Here is a 5,025-nt window from a genome sequence, read left to right on the forward strand (position 1 = left end):
TTTTTTAGGATTTGGATTAGTTCTACATGGTCTTTCATCCTTCTTCTATTGTGAAATTTGACTTCCTTCATATTTCTTGAATCAGCGTACATAGAAATGCAATTTTTACTAGACGTATTGCCCTAGAAAATATTAATTGTAATTACAATACATTTTGCAAACTTTTTATGTTAAAGATGAGTTTATCTAGTTTACAATTTAGTCCCAGAAATCAATTTCTGTCTTATAACAAAGTGCATAGACTTTTTTGAGTCAACGTATATTAAATTCAACAATTTTATGAACTCTTTCTTTTTGTGTTGGCTTTGTCTTTCTATTTGATTCAAGATAGATGAAATTTGTTAGGATTTGGTTTAGTTCTGCATGGTCTTTCATCCTTCTTCTATTGTGAAATTTGACTTCCTTCATATTTTCTTGAATCAACGTGCATAAAAATGCAATTTTTACTAGACGTATTGCCTTAGAACATATTAATTGTAATTACAATACATTTTTCAAACTTTTTTTGTTAAAGATGAGTTTATCTAGTTTACAATTTAGTCTCAGAAATCAATTTACGACTTATAACGAAATGTGTAGACTTTTTTGAGTTAACGTGTATAAAATTCAACATTTTGATGAACTCTTTCTTTTTATGTTGTCTTTGTCTTTCTATTTGATTTAAAATAGATGAAATTTTTTAGGATTTGGATTAGTTCTGCATGGTCTTTCATCCTTCTTCTATTGTGAAATTTGACTTCCTTCATATTTTCTTGAATCAACGCACATAGAAATGCAATTTTTACTAGGTGTATTGCCTTAGAAAATATTAATTGTAATTACAATACATTTTGCAAACTTTTTATGTTAAAGATGAGTTTATCTAGTTTACAATTTAGTCTCAGAAATCAATTTCTTTCTTATAACAAAGTGTGTAGACTTTTTTGAGTCATCGTATATTAAATTCAACAATTTTATGAACTCTTTCTTTTTCTGTTGGCTTTGTCTTTCTATTTGATTCAAGATAGATGAAATTTATTAGGATTTGGATTAGTTCTGCATGGTATTTCATCCTTCTTCTATTGTGAAATTTGACTTCCTTCATATTTTCTTGAATCAACGCGCATAGAAATGCAATTTTTACTAAATGTATTGCCTTAGAACATATTAATTGTAATTACAATACATTTTTCAAACTTTTTTTGTTAAAGATGAGTTTATCTAGTTTACAATTTAGTCTCAGAAATCAATTTACGACTTATAACGAAATGTGTAGACTTTTTTGAGTTAACGTGTATAAAATTCAACATTTTGATGAACTCTTTCTTTTTGTGTTGGCTTTGTCTTTCTATTTGATTTAAAATAGATGAAATTTTTTAGGATTTGGATTAGTTCTGCATGGTCTTTCATCCTTCTTCTATTGTGAAATTTGACTTCCTTCATATTTTCTTGAATCAACGCACATAGAAATGCAATTTTTACTAGGTGTATTGCCTTAGAAAATATTAATTGTAATTACAATACATTTTGCAAACTTTTTATGTTAAAGATGAGTTTATCTAGTTTACAATTTAGTCTCAGAAATCAATTTCTGTCTTATAACAAAGTGCGTAGACTTTTTTGAGTCAACGTATATTAAATTCAACAATTTTATGAACTCTTTCTTTTTGTGTTGGCTTTGTCTTTCTATTTGATTCAAGATAGATGAAATTTTTTAGGATTTGGATTAGTTCTGCATGGTCTTTCATCCTTCTTCTATTGTGAAATTTGACTTCCTTCATATTTTCTTGAATCAACGCACATAGAAATGCAATTTTTACTAGGCGTATTCCCTTAGAAAATATTAATTGTAATTACAATACATTTTGCAAACTTTTTATGTTAAAGATGAGTTTATCTAGTTTACAATTTAGTCTCAGAAATCAATTTCTTTCTTATAACAAAGTGTGTAGACTTTTTTGAGTCATCGTATATTAAATTCAACAATTTTATGAACTCTTTCTTTTTCTGTTGGCTTTGTCTTTCTATTTGATTCAAGATAGATGAAATTTGTTAGGATTTGGATTAGTTCTGCATGGTATTTCATCCTTCTTCTATTGTGAAATTTGACTTCCTTCATATTTTCTTGAATCAACGCGCATAGAAATGCAATTTTTACTAAATGTATTGCCTTTGAAAATATTAATTGTAATTACAATACATTTTTCAAACTTTTTCTGTTAAAGATGAGTTTATCTAGTTTACAATTTAGTTTCAGATATTAATTTCTGACTTATAACAAAGTGTGTAGACTTTTTTGAGTTAACGTATATTAAATTCAACATTTTTATGACCTTTTCTTTTTGTGTTGGCTTTGTCTTTCTATTTGATTTAAGATAGATGAAATTTGTTAGGATTTGGATTAGTTCTGCATGGTCTTTCATCCTTCTTCTATTGTGAAATTTGACTTCCTTCATATTTTCTTGAGTCAACGTACATAGAAATGCAATTTTTAGTAGACGTAATGCCTTAGAACATTTTATTTGTTATTTTTACAATACATTTTTCAAACTTTTTCAGTTAAATATGAGTTTATCTAGTTTACAATTTAGTCTCAGAAATCAATTTCCGACTTATAACGAAGTGTGTAGACTTTTTTGAGTTAACGTATATTAAATTCAACATTTTTATGAACTCTTTCTTTTTGTGTTGGCTTTGTCTTTCTATTTGATTCAAGATAGATGAAATTTGTTAGGATATGGATTAGTTTTGCATGGTCTTTCATCCTTCTTCTATTGTGAAATTTGACTTCATTCATATTTTCTTGAATCAACGCACATAGAAATGCAATTTTTACTAGGCGTATTGCCTTAGAAAATATTAATTGTAATTACAATACATTTTGCAAACTTTTTCTGTTAAAGATGAGTTTATCTAGTTTATAATTTAGTCTCAGAAATCAATTTCTGACTTATGACAAAGTGTGTAGACTTTTATGAGTTAACGTATATTAAATTCAACATTTTTATGAACTCTTTCTTTTTGTGTTAACTTAGTCTTTCTATTTGATTCAAGATAGATGAAATTTGTTAGGATTTGGATTAGTTCTGCATGGTATTTCATCCTTCTTCTATTTTGAAATTTGACTTCCTTCATATTTTCTTGAATCAACGTGCATAAAAATGCAATTTTTACTAGACGTATTGCCTTAGAACATATTAATTGTAATTACACTTAATTTTTCAAACTTTTTCTGTTAAAGATGAGTTTATCTAGTTTACAATTTAGTCTCAGAAATCAATTTCCAACTTATAACAAAATGTGTAGACTTATTTGAGTCAACGTATATTAAATTCAACATTTTTATGAACCCTTTCTTTTTGTGTTGGCTTTGTATTTCTATTTGATTCAAGATAGATTAATTTTGTTAGGATTTGGATTAGTTCTACATGGTCTTTCATCCTTCTTCTATTGTGAAATTTGACTTCCTTCATATTTCTTGAATCAGCGTACATAGAAATGCAATTTTTACTAGACGTATTGCCTTAGAAAATATTAATTGTAATTACAATACATTTTGCAAACTTTTTATGTTAAAGCTGAGTTTATCTAGTTTACAATTTAGTTAAAGAAATCAATTTCTGTCTTATAACAAAGTGCGTAGACTTTTTTGAGTCAACGTATATTAAATTCAACAATTTTATGAACTCTTTCTTTTTGTGTTGGCTTTGTCTTTCTATTTGATTCAAGATAGATGAAATTTGTTAGGATTTGGATTAGTTCTGCATGGTCTTTCAACCTTCTTCTATTGTGAAATTTGACTTCCTTCATATTTTCTTGAATCAACGTACATAAAAATGCAATTTTTACTAGACGTATTGCCTTAGAACATATTAATTGTAATTACAATACATTTTTCAAACTTTTTTTTGTTAAAGATGAGTTTATCTAGTTTACAATTTAGTCTCAGAAATCAATTTACGACTTATAACGAAATGTGTAGACTTTTTTGAGTTAACGTGTATAAAATTCAACATTTTTATGAACTCTTTCTTTTTGTGTTGGCTTTGTCTTTCTATTTGATTTAAGATAGATGAAATTTTTTAGGATTTGGATTAGTTATGCATGGTCTTTCATCCTTCTTCTATTGTGAAATTTGACTTCCTTCATATTTTCCTGAATCAACGCACATAAAAATGCAATTTTTACTAGGTGTATTGCCTTAGAAAATACTAATTGTAATTTACAATACATTTTGCAAACTTTTTATGTTAAAGATGAGTTTATCTAGTTTACAATCTAGTCTCAGAAATCAACTTCCGACTTATAACGAAGTGTGTAGACTATTTTTAGTTAACGTACATAAAACTCAACATATTTATGAACTCTTTATTTTGTATTGGCTTTGTCTTTGTATCTGATTCAAGATAGATGAATTTTGTTAGGATTTGGATTAGTTTTGCTTGGTCTTTCAACCTTCTGCTATTGTGAAATTTGACTTCCTTCATATTTTCTTGAATCAACTTACATAGAAATGCAATATTTAATAGAGGTATTGCCTTAGAACATATTAATTGTGATTACAATACATTTTCAAACTTTTTCTGTTAAATTTGAGTTTATCTAGTTTACAATTAAGTCTCAGAAATCAATTTTTGACTTATAACGAAGTGTGTAGACTTTTTTGATTTAACGTATATTAAATTCAACATTTTTATGAACTCTTTCTTTTTGTGTTGGCTTTGTCTTTCTATTTGATTCAAGATAGATGAAATTTGTTAGGATTTGGATTAGTTCTGCATGGTCTTTCATCCTTCTTCTATTGTGAAATTTGACTTCCTTCAAATTTTCTTGAATCAATGTACATAGAAATGCAATTTTTACTAGACGCATTTCCTTAGAACATATTAATTGTAATTACAATACATTTTTCAAACTTTTTCTGTGAAAGATGAGTTTATCTAGTTTACAATTTAGTCTCAGAAATCAATTTCTGACTTATAACGAAATGTGTAGACTGTTTTGAGTTAACGTATATAAAATTAAACATTTTTATGAACTCTTTCT

The sequence above is a fragment of the Papaver somniferum genome, unplaced genomic scaffold (assembly GCF_003573695.1).
Source record: "Papaver somniferum cultivar HN1 unplaced genomic scaffold, ASM357369v1 unplaced-scaffold_53, whole genome shotgun sequence".
NCBI classification, from domain to species: Eukaryota; Viridiplantae; Streptophyta; class Magnoliopsida; order Ranunculales; family Papaveraceae; genus Papaver; species Papaver somniferum.